Source organism: Columba livia, chromosome 19, assembly GCF_036013475.1.
Source record: "Columba livia isolate bColLiv1 breed racing homer chromosome 19, bColLiv1.pat.W.v2, whole genome shotgun sequence".
Lineage (NCBI taxonomy): Eukaryota > Metazoa > Chordata > Aves > Columbiformes > Columbidae > Columba > Columba livia.
The window spans coordinates 2,791,114-2,803,260 of NC_088620.1; the positions used below are offsets into that span (position 1 = coordinate 2,791,114).

Consider the following 12,147-nt stretch of genomic DNA (forward strand, 5'->3'; position numbering starts at 1 on the left):
GGCTGCACAGCCCCGGCGGGCCGGGCCGGGCCGGGCGGGAGGGCGGGGGGGGGGCGGGACGGCGCGGGGCGGGACGCCGCGGCACGGCCGGGCACGGCACTGCACGGGACGGGACGGGACGGGACGCTCCTCCCTGCCCAGCCCGGGGGGCCGCCGCTGGGAACCCCCTTCCCGCCACGGAGGGGACGGGAGTGCGGCTGCGGGGTGCGCGCGGCCTCACGGGGAGCCCCAGTGCAGCATCCACATGTAGCTATCGGACACCCCAGTGCAGCATCCACATGCAGCTACCAGACACCCCAATGCAGTCCCCCATGCAGTTATCGGACACCCCAGTGCAGCATCCACATGGAGCTACTGGACACCCCCAATGCACCCCATCGTGTGGTCGCCACAACCCTGCCATGCAGCCTCCCATCCCCACTGCAGCTCCAGCACAGCCCTCCTGTGCAGCCACTGCAGAGCCACAGCGCAGCCCCAGCCACCTCCATGCAATCCCCCCAGCAACCCGCACATGGTCCCGAAGCAGCCCCTGAACACCCTCAGTGCAGCCCCAGATGCCTTCAGTTCAGCCCCTTGTCCCAACCTTGCTGCAGCCCCCCCATGCACACCCTGCGCAATCCCAGTGCAACCTCAGTACAGCGCTCTCCCAGCACTGGTGCAACCCCCTTAACCAGCCTCAGTACAGCCCCTGCACAGCCCCCCTGTGCAGCCCCCATATCCCCTGCAGCCCTGTGGGCTGCGGCACCTGCTCAGGGACCGCAGGAGGACCCAGGCCTGCGGTGTGAGCACGTAAACTGTGGGGACACATGGGAATGGGGCAGTTGTAAATGGCCAGTTTCACCAGGGGACACGGACTTGAGCTGAGCATCCCCTGGGGGTCTCGGGAGAGCTGGGCGCAGGGTGCACTTGGGGGCATGGGTGGGATTCACCCTCTGACCTGCACCACGGCGCAGGTGTGCACAGGTGCGCCGAGCCACTTCCTACCTGCCTTCACCCTACGTGCAGGCAGCTGCCCGTGGAGCTGGGGTCGGATGTTGTTTGTTTTGTGCTGTGAACTAATGAACTCGCAGGCAGAACCCTGGCCAGCCCATGTGCGGCATCAACAAATAAACAAATAAATTAGGAGAAGCAAGGAAGCCAAACCTGGGAGGCAGTCCAACAACCCCCAGACGCACGCAGGCTTCCTGTGCATGCAGTGCTGCCTGTGGGTCCCTGTGCCCTCATCCCCGTGTCCCCAGAGCTCCGCCTGCAGTCCCCAGCCCATGCTCAGTTGTGGTTGAGCCTGGCACAATGAGCTGCCCCAGAGCCTGTGGGATGGGAGCATGGGGATGTTCCACCTGAAACTCAGCCAGGTCCAGCCTGGAGATGGGCTGAAGCATTTAAACTTGTTTTTGCCGATGTCACCCGAGAGTGGTGCCTGCAGGGGGGTGCTCAGCGGCTGTACCTACTGAGCGTCACCGCTGGAAACACCCCGTGCGAGGGTGCTGATGGAAGGTGCTTCCTCCCGGGGCTGCGGGGGCCAACCCTGCTCAGTGAGGCTCACTGCGACACAGGTCCTCTGCGTCACACCTCGGCAGCCTGGTGTCTGCAATTGCAGCTTTGTGCTGGGGCACCTGCGAACGGAGGAGGGGGCAAGCTCGAGTACAGAGAATTTGGGGTACAAACTGCACCTAAATGCCATCGCACCCCTGGGTCTCCCCATGAGCTCCTCCGAGATGTGGCTGTTGGAGGCCATCAGATGGTCCTTTTCTAGCTCAAATGTTGGGACATGCAGGGCTGGCTGCTGGCCTTTGGCTGAAAGCTTGGGAAAGAGAAAGGGCGGCGAGGGTCTGCAATGAGTTAATGGGAAGGAGGTGACACCCCTGTCATCTGTGTCTCTCATCACAGGACACCTCTCCGCTAGCCCCCAGGCTCATCCTATCCCATGCCAGGCCCAGTGTTATCCCACTGCTTCCTGTTGTAAATTATTTCCAGAGCAAGTGTGAAACAATTAAACAAACCGAAAGGCAGAGTCTGCTCCCCAGATCAAAGGAGCGAGCCCTGCAGCGGTACCTCGCTCCTGTGCTCTCCCCTCCTTCCCTGCTCCTCCCGCTTTCATTGCTTTGGGCTCCAAACCACTGCCCTGGTCCAGGTTGGGGGGTCAGGGGTCTGAGCAGAGCACGGTGCCACCTGAGGTTTGGCTGCCACTGGGAGCTCGAGCCCCCTCGGAAACCTTAGAGCATCCTCGAGAGATGCCACTTGGTTCACTCTGTTGTGGTGGACCAGGGGCAAGGCCAGACCATCGGCACGTTTCGAGAGCAAGTAGCATTGCCAAAGGCTGTCATGCCTCTTCACTGGCATTTTGTACCCTTGGCAGGGAAGTGGGTACCTCCCTGTTTCATCCCTGCAGACACGAGTGGGATGGCAGCAGCTGAGCCACGGGATGTGTCCCCTGCCTCTGCTTGGCTGAGCAATGTCCCTATGCCTCCCATCATTTTCAGGCCCGGCTGGAGGCAAAGCAGCTGCAAGGGCAGCGTGAGGTTTCCACTGCTCAGGCTTCCTTGGAGCTGGAAACTTCTGCTCCCTTTCTCCATCTTCTCCTTTTCTCCCTCCCCAGCAGAACCCAGTGAGCAGGGAGCATCTCAGCTCTACCCGCCTGGAAATACCGGCCGTAGCTTTGTCCGGGCTTGTTCTCCACGTGCAGAGAGCACTGCACATTCAGCTTAGCTGTGATCACGGGTTTGTCCCCCGAAACTTAAGAGAGCTCCTCCAGCCCCACCAGATGGTGGTGGCCATGCCTGGGTCCATAGGGCTGTTGGGGTCCCCACCGTGCCCACGTCATCTGGGGACTGAGGGGTGGTGATGCCAGCGTGGTGGGATGTAGCAGCAGGACCAGGTGGTGGGGACCCTGGCACTGGTTGCTACCAGGTGTCCCCATCACCGGGCGCTCTTGGGGTGCAGGGCACCCATGGGCCAAAAGAGCCTGTGGGAAGCTGTGTGTGAGCCCTGGCCCTTCTTTCCTCTGCGCTGGGGAGGGTCTGTGCACAGCAGCCGTGAGCAAGGCTGCGGATAAATGCAAACACACCCGTGCACGCGGCCGTGCAGCCGTGCCGCCTCACCCCTGAGCACAAAAGGTCAAATAAATCTATTTATTGCCATCACCCAGGGGCTGTGGGGTGGCTCTGCACTGGGGTTTTGCCATGGGGGAGGCAAAAGGCTCCTCTCTGGTTTCCCATGGGCAGAATGGGGGCACGAGCATCTTGGCGTGAGGATGACTCCCCCAACCAGGAGCTGCTGTGAAATGTCCCACTTTAATCTGGTGCCGTCCCTCCCCTGGTACTGGGGGATCTGGTGCAAGATCCTCACAGGGAACCTCGTCGAGTTTCCTTCTCCCAAACGCCTCCCCCAGAGACTCCTACCAGCTAAAGAAAAAGCAGAGAAAGGGAAAAGTCAGCACTGAGCATAAATCTTTTTGCAATAAGAGGAAAATGTGACATAAATCCAAAGAAACTTTTTATTTTGAGTGGTCTTCGGGGGTTAAAAATAATGGGATTTTAGGTACTTTTAAAAATAGCATTTGTAAAAGGCTTTAATAGAAACCTTGGCAACTGTCCATGTGATTAGTGATTTAAAAACATAAAACCTCCACACATGTTTAAAAGTTTTAATAAGTTAAAATTAAATGAGTGAAACTCTGGGAATATTTTTTTGTTACTGCAAGCTAAGAAAATTATGTCTGTTAAGCAAAACTTAATACAAATATAAACAGGTAATGCACATCTGTAAATTATTTTCATGTCTCCAGGGGCTGGAAAAAAAAACCTAAGTGAGACCAGCATTCTTATATATATTTTGCCTTGACAGCTCAGGAAAAAATTTGCCAAAAACCAGAGTTAGAGCACTGGGCTGGCGTGGGAAAGTTGGTTTAGTGAGAAATTTGCCCTAGGCTATTTAAATAAAAACAGGCGTTTTTTTTCTTAATGGCAAATGCCTGTTAAATACAACCAACGCGGCTTCCAATCGCCTGAATAACTAGTGTGCCGATTCCTTCTTGACACTTTCATCTCTTTATCATCACAATCGATATTTTGCTCTTATATATTTAGTGCAATAAAAATAGGACCGATAAGGCAGACATCAAACTGGATCTCTCCTGCTCTCCCCGCTGTGCTCGGTTTGGCATTCCTCCTCCGGCTGGGTTTCGGATCGGCACGCAGGGTTAGTGCTGGTACACGTACCCGCACCCTCGCTCACGCTCTCTAAAACAGCAATTCTTAGTAATTAAGCGTGAATCAAAGTGGGTAGAGCATCCTGGAAAGTCTGAGCAGATAAAAACGCAGCCGGTCATGGAGTCTGCGATGTAAAACTATCCCAGCCCAAGCTGCCCCATAATGGGATTAAGCTGTGATTCCCCAGGGCACCAGAAAAATGAGGCTGGATTTGAAAGAATGGTCTAAATCCTGATGTATTTTTTTTTCTTAAATAGCTGAGTGGAGGATTGTGAGTGCACGGCCACGGGATAAATCACACCGATTGTGCTGTCCCGCCGGCAGCACGTGCCCATGGAGGATGATTTTCCTTCTGGCAGCGCTGTGGGGATCGGTCCCACCAGGGTGTCTGGGATGGGGACAGGACAGGGGACAGAGGGGACAGCCAGCTCTCGCTGCCATCGGTGCCACACGTGTCCCTGCCCCAGCACGGCTGCTGCGCCCGCGCTTGGCACCCGCCAGGTTTTCCTCCTCGCGGGCTGCTGAAACTGGTTTTAATTGCAGGGTGGCTTCTGGCCATCATTTCTTGGTGTGTAAAGTCAGTTTAGTAACTCTCACCCATGGGATTAGCGACGGGCAGGGAGACGTCCCGGAGGAGCGTATTTCCCCGCACTGATTGTACCTGGGTGAAAGGTGCTGCTGCGCTATTGCGCTATAAAATCTGTGTCACGTTTAAAATAAAATGCCTTTATGGGCTGCGAAGGGAGAGCAGGTGTTGGGCAGGCGTCTCTTGGCCCTGCCCCGGCACTGCCGGCCCCTGCGCTGCTCTTATCCACCCCCATAAAACAACCGAAACATTCTCTGTTGTGTAAACAGAGGCCGATGGGGTTTATGGGGCTGCGGGTGACGATGTACCTGGCACTGAGCCCGTCCCTTCCCCGCAGGCTGGCTCGGGGTGCGGGTCCCCTTGGTCCCTCAGTGCGTGTCTTTGTCCACTCTGTGTTCTTGCCTTTGCCTGCACCTGGTTGCTGCAAACCCTGCGTGTCCCTGTCCCTTCCCTCACCCGGGAGCACCGTGGGCACCCAGCTCGGGGCTGGGGGTGGCTCTGCACCCAACAGCTCTCACTCACAGGCAGTGACCCCGGCTCTCTCGAAGCACAGACCCCAGCCCAGCCTTGCCCCCAGCCCTGGTGCCATGTGGGACATGTTTTCACCCTGAGTTTCACATGCATCTTCTTTCAAAACCATCCATTTCTTTGCTTTTTTTCATTCCTCCTTTTCCTGCTGAGGTACATGGGACTTTCCATCGTCTCAGCAAAGATTGCTCACCAGAGTGTGCGGAGGGACCAGGATCAGGCCTCCTCTGATATTTACATTCAATAATCAAAACCCATCACTCGCAGTAGTGAAAACCCAAGCACGATTCTCTGCACACAAGCCTGGGCATGAACCTGATACCAGATTTCTGGACCGCTGCGCAATGCCGAGTGAGTCTGAGCTGCGCTGGCATCCCCGCGGTTTCACCCGGCTCCGCACCGCTGGGATTCGCCTCTCCCAGGGCAAGCGCTCGAAAAACACATCACGCCTCATGGACACTCGCTCCTTGCAGGCTTTGGGGCAGGATTTTTGGGAGATGTTGCCCCCGGAGACCCAGGCATGCCCCTTCTCGCTGCGTTGGCCTGGAGGGGCTGGTTTGCAGGGTCCTGGGATGACACCGATGCCGGCAGGTAGTTTCAGGAGTGTTTTGGTGCCAGCTCTGTTCTCACAGCAATGGGATTCAGGGCTTGGGAGCTTCTGCGCCAGGCTGAAGCCAGCTGAAATTCTTAAGCAATTACAAAAAGAGGGTGAACAAGCGCTTCCCGCACTGCAGCCCTTGCCGCTTGCTTCGTTTGTGGATGCTCCCACCCGCCGCCCCCTCTTTCCTTCCATGTGGAAACAGGAAGATTTGGAGATGTTCCATTTCACAGAGTGGCTGTAAACCAGTTCTTTCTCCCCCAAAAACATGTGCTGGGGGAACCACGCATCTTCTGTGCCCATGCAGGGTGTTTTGGGCTATGGGCACCAGGAAGGCAACCCTGCTGCCAGGGCGGTGTGGGGGATCCCGTGTCCCCCTGCCGTGGCTGGGGCATGTGTGAGGGCTGCTGTTGGGGAACGCTTCCCACCCAGCTCTGACCTTGGTGCCTCCCAGCAAAAACACCTCCTGGAGAGGGGCCAAGCATAATAGCCAGTTCCTTCTACTCCCTTCCTTCCCAGGCAGCCACATTATCACAGGGCTCGGCCGTGAATCAAAGCCAGGCACACGAAGACGAGAACCAGGAGAAATTGGCCAAAAGATGCTGTTTCCGCTGGGAGAGGAGAGGCTGCGGGGCACTGGCTGCCTCCCCAGAGCCGTCTGCTTTATCCCAGAGTGTCCCATCATGGGAGGACCCTCCTGAACCACGCTTGGGTGCACGCAGGAGCCCCAGGAAAACCCCCGTCATGCCCAGCACATCCTGGTCCCCTGCCCTGTGCCGTGGTGGCTGTGCTTGGGTGCTGTTGTGGGTTTGCAGTGGTGCCAAACGGTTTGGAGAAGCCTCAGAGCCCGTTCTCAACCTGTGTCCGCTGGCAGCTGCACGTGAGCGATTTATTTCCTGGAAAATCATTGCATATTTTCTTTAGAATAGGGATGAAATAGAAATTAACAAAAAAACCCTGTGATGCCATGATCCTTCATCCCTCTGTGGGGTCCCCTCCATGGGGAGGGATCCCTCCTGCTTCGCAAGGGCTGCTCCTTTGATGGGACGGGGGCTCTTGCTTGGGCTGTGTCCCCTTGGGGTCCTGGATAGCCCAGGTGGCTTTCTCCATCTCCGCGTATAGGGACAGTCCCTCTGTTCCCACGCCGCGGTGCAGGCACAGGGCTCGCATGGGTGACACGCTGGGAACCAGAAGTGCCAGCAAGGTGTGAACCCTCCCCTACCATCCCAAGCCACCGACATCAAAGCCCGGTGACCTTTCAAGTGCAGCGGCTCTTGCACAGGGCAGTGAGACTCACAGCCGGGAGGAAACCAGGAGTGTGGGGGGATCTGTGCCCCCCTGGCCAGCAGCTGGAGGGATGTGCTGACACCCCTGCCCTGGGATGTGGGGATGGGGTGATGCAGACCAGCAGGATCCTGGTGCCACCACCAGCTCCCCGCTCCCAGAGGAGCCTGTTTCCCCCGGGGTGGCATCTGCCCCAAGCACGGCCGGGCAGGGCTCTCTCTGCCTCCTGGACTTTGGAGCGTAGGAGCTGTGCGGCAGCCGCGGCGCTGCCAAGGGGACTGCTGTGTTGGCTCCCTCCCGCTCTGGCACGGTGCCAGGCTGTGCCCCTGTGGCACACAGGCTCTGCCACAGCCCCGTCAATGTTGGAGCTGCGTTGAGAGCCACAGTCTCCACTGCACCGAGCGGGGAGCTGTGGGCACCCGGGAGATGATGCTCCTGTGAATGTCCAGCAGCAAAAGCACATCAAAGCCCGTCCTGATGGCAGCGAGTAAACAGGAAGGGAAAGAAAGACAAACACAGCTTCTTGCAACTGTTGAGGGAGAAAAACAATTTGCTCTCCAGGCGGGAGAAGGTTTGCTGCCCTCTCAGCTGCTATCCTGCAGAGAAATGTGGCAAATGAGCCAAATGAGCCAAAAGGGCTTGGGACCACCTGCCCCAAATGCTGCTGAGTGCGTGACTATGGGGGGCTGAGCCCCACTGGCAGGGGATGCAGTGGTCGGGGTTGCCCATGTCTCTCCTGCTGCCCAGACAAACTGGGGCACCATACCGAGAGCTCTCCAAGTTCAGAGCAAAGTGATTTTGGGAAAACTGGTGGAGAAAGGGCTGAGTGGAACGGCAGCTGTGCTTGGTTTTGTAGCAACAGCTCAGGACATCACAGGCTGCTCCCTCACCCACTGCCCTGGTGCCTTGCGGCATGGTGGCTTCCCAGGGCTGCCCGACAGGGCTAGTAATAGGATTAGGGGCTCCTTGCCTGGTCATCCCATCCTAATCCCTCTGGGAGGGGAAAAGTCAGGCTGGGACAAAAGGCATTAGCCATCCGTGCCTGGTCGTGGCCCGCTGACCTCTGCGCAGGCAGCAGGGACAGGGCACCGGCCGCAGACCCCTCGCTGCTGCCACACGGGTGGTCGGTGGTCGCAGCTGCTGGCTGGGTCCCTGTGTGCCGTCTGCCGGACTGGTGGCACGTGTGGCCACATCGGGGTCCCCAGCGCACAGGGCGTTGGGCATGGGAGAGCTGGTGTTGGTGATGGTGCTGGTGCTGGTGCTGGTGCTGGCACGGCTCTGCTGGGCGTCAGTGGGACGAGCTGATTCACCGCCTCGGAGCAGCTGCTGTCCGGCAAAGTTCCTGTTTTCCAGTGAAATCCCCAGCTCTGTGCCTGGAAAAAAACAAGTGAGAGCGGAGCAGGTGCCTGGCCCTGTGCAGGGTGGCCGCAAGGGCTCGGTCCTGACTGTCTGTTGTAAACACAGACCCCAGAGCTGGACCAGTCCATATGCACAAACCGATGAAAGCAAACTCAAAAAACCGGCCCCCTCCCCCCAGTGAAACCCCAGACTCAAGGGTTTGGGAGGGAGTCAAACCCTGCTGCTTTAGAGCACTGCCAGACTGAAAAGCTGGGAAAACCAAAATGAAACTTTCCATGGGGAGGGATTCACCGCCTTGTACCCTCTGCCCTCCAACCGGCACCACTGGGACCTGCCACACCAGCCCGTGGTGGCTCCTGTCACCACCCGGGATCCCTGGGCCAGCCCAGCAGGTCCCAGTCCCTGCAGAGTCCTGGGCAGCACAGCCAAAACCACCTCTGCGCCCATGGGAGATGAGCCAACAGGTCAGACCTGGGCTGTCCCTGCCAGTGGCTGCCACTGTCCAGGGGTTATTAAAGCACCTCTTTGCATGGCGACGTGGGAGCAAAATGTGGTGACACCCAGCACGGCACCGCTGGGACACAGGGGTGGGCACGGGGGGAACGGCACCACACGAGAGCGGGTTTGGCTTTAGCCTGTGTGGCTTGGGTTTGCTGAGCGGGATGTTTTTTCAAAGCTGCACTTAAGGGAGGAGGTTTGCCAACGGAAATATGTAACTGACTGTAAATAATAGCTTTTATCTGCAGCGGGACCCGTGAAATGAATAAGCTCCCCGGCAGCGGCAGGGCAGAGCCAGCAGATCTGTGCAGGTGACAGCGCAGGGTGTTGGGTTACAGGTTCCTCATCACCGCCAGAGCCCCCCGATGACTTGTGACAGGTTCATAAGCTGAGAAATGTGATGCCTTGCAAGGTTCAGTAAATATTAGGACTACTCCTCCCTCTTTCTGGGGCAGGTTTAATAGCTAGGATAATTCATGAGAGCACAAGGCAAAAAAAACACATCTGGGAAAATAGGACCTGTTAAATAGAATCCATTAATAACGAAATAATTGTTCCCCTGCATGTGATTCAGACAGCTGCCTAATTGTTAATTACCTTGATGTGAGAATAACAGGTAATTATGAGGCTACATCACGAGGATTTGACTTTTTTTTCTTCTTGGTTCTTTTCTTCTGGTGGATGCTGAGCCGGAGCACGCCCCGGCGGGTCACACCGGGACGCGGGGAGAGTCGCTCCCCAGGCAGCGTTCCTCCTGCCAGGGTGAGCTGGGAGACCCAGGTCACAACCACGTCCTTCAGCTATTGCTGCTCTTAGACCCCCCAACCCACAATTATTCTCAGCTGGGGACCAGCCACCTTCCTCATCCATGGGACCCTGCCCGCCTGGAGCCCAGACCCGGCCCCGCACTGAGCAAACAAGGAACAAAAGTTACTGGTGACCTTGGCTGTCAGATTCCCCAAGATTAATTTATTCAAGAGACATTCTTGAAATATTTTTTCCCTTTTGTCTGTCACAAAATGCGCTTTCTCTACAAGAGCACAGAAACACACACACGTGCAAACACACAAAGGCTTGCAGAGACCAAGCAAGTATCCGATAGAGACAGGACTCTGTCTCAAGTTTTTTTGGTCCAAGCCAATGCTGTTTCTCCTGTGCAAGGGGAGCACGTCACCGGGGAGCAGAGATCTCTGCAGGATGCAGAGCTGATATCAATCCCAAAGAAGGTGACACATCTTTTCCTTTAGCCACCCGGCCAGGGGGTGTGGGGAGCAGGAGCTGCTGCGGGGGCTCGGGGCTCTGGGGTTACCCAGACACTCCTGTCCCGGCCATCCCCATCGCCCTGAGCCAAGACACTTGCAGCATTCTGGACCACGCAGCCTCTTGCAGACCCCCATCCGAGGGACAACAACCCTCCAGCAACTGCTCTTTGCCCTGCGAGGGTGAAGGTGATGGGGAAGCATGTTTGCTGGCAGTGGTGCTGTGCAAAAAACCACTCAAGAGACGGTGTGGGGCAGGACTTGTCCAGCCCAACAGCCCTGGCCACGTCCCGCTGCCAGCAACGTGCTGGGGAGGGAGGGATGCTCTCCTTCTCATCCTGGCTTCCTGCAGGCAAAAATAGCGACGGGCCCCGGGTTCCTGTATCTCGTATATTTATAGTGTGAACAGCTCAGTAATGCTCTGCCCTTCTGGCTCTCACCTGCGTTTCGGGGAGGAAACATCATCTCCCTGCCGTGCATTTGTGCGCGTTTTTCACACCAGAGAGGCCTCAGCGCTTCCCACAGGCACCAATAAATCACGTCGCTGCAGCGGGACGTACGTGACCGTGTCCCTTGAGCTGGCCGCTGGGCACGGAGAAGGTGCCGGTCCTGGGTGAGACGTCCCATGGGTGCAGTGGTGTGGGCAGCACAGGGGTGCCCAGCGCTGCCCTCCAACACCTGCGTTTGCACAGCAAGGGCCAAGTCTGCGGGATGACAAGATGCTTTTGGGAAACAAAAAAGAAGCAAGCGTGCAAGCCACCAGCCATGCCGGGGGACGATGCCCGTCGGTGTGTTCAGCTGCCTGGGGACCCACCGGTGCTGGCGAGGGTAGGGCTGGCACAAATCACCACCCACAGCAGCGACAGGAGCTTATTTTTCTAAGTAAATCACCAAAGAGGCTAAATATACATTTTCCATTCAGTTCCCCAAAGCAGCGATAGCCCTGAGCCTAAAAATAAATCCCTTTTGATTGTGCCCAGGCCAGAATTAGACTGCCGCCAGACCGAGCCGTGTTCAGCTTCATCCCAGCCTGAGCCCTCTCTCTCCCTCGGGGCTCCTGGCCATGCGGGACGGGCTGGCCCCATGTCCCCCGTGTCCCCCATGTCCCCACCTTCCCCTCTCCAGCCCCGGAGGTGCCGTGGTGGAACATACCAAGCAGCAGCAGTGAGCAGAAGAGTTCTGCGACCAGTGCCTGATGCCAGACTTATCTGCTGGAAGATCTCGAGTTTTGCAAGGCTTTTCCCAGCCTGGGGTGTGCCAGGTGCTGTCCCCAAACCCTGTGTGTCCCCCGGCGCTGCCTTCCCCGCTGCACCACCGGACTCCAGCCCAATTTTTGTCTGGACCCCAGGGGTTTTGCCCCTGCTGAAGTGTGCAGGCAGGGTCCAAATTCTGCTCCTCCATCTGATGGGTGCCAGATGTGGGGCTTTGGGGATGCAGGGGACTGGGCTGAACCGTGTGTGCCCAGGGCAATGAGCTCTTGACCACCCCAGCCAGACCCAGCTCGTCCTTCCCTCTGCTGTTCAAGTCATAACCACTGTTACATCTCAGTGAAATAACACATCTGAAAGAAAGGGGGGGAAAAAAATACTCTCAACCCTGTAAAACTGAAATTGTAGTTCCCCTGGGATGCAGCGTCTGAAATATTCCCACAACCTTTGCATAATGCATTGCTCATGTCAGACCTCGGGAGACAGAAATTAATAGCTAACAGCAAGCAGGCATGGCACACACGTGGGCTTTCCTTCGCTCCACGCTCCCAGGGGCTCCCTGCTCTGGGGATTCTTTTCCTTTACATTCAGCTCAAATAATTCTCGTTTAAAGACACGA

The 12,147-nt window shown here is 57.1% G+C and overlaps 1 long non-coding RNA gene across 1 annotated transcript; it reads right to left on the bottom strand.

The window, feature by feature from the left end:
* Positions 1 to 3,508: 3,508 nt before the first annotated feature.
* On the bottom strand, positions 3,509 to 11,862 carry LOC135575838 (uncharacterized). The gene is made up of 3 exons (XR_010467165.1): positions 11,473 to 11,862; positions 10,761 to 11,024; positions 3,509 to 8,577 (listed from the first exon to the last, which is right to left on the bottom strand). It is a non-coding gene; the product is annotated as an uncharacterized LOC135575838 (long non-coding RNA).
* Between the last annotated feature and the right edge of the window lie 285 nt (positions 11,863 to 12,147).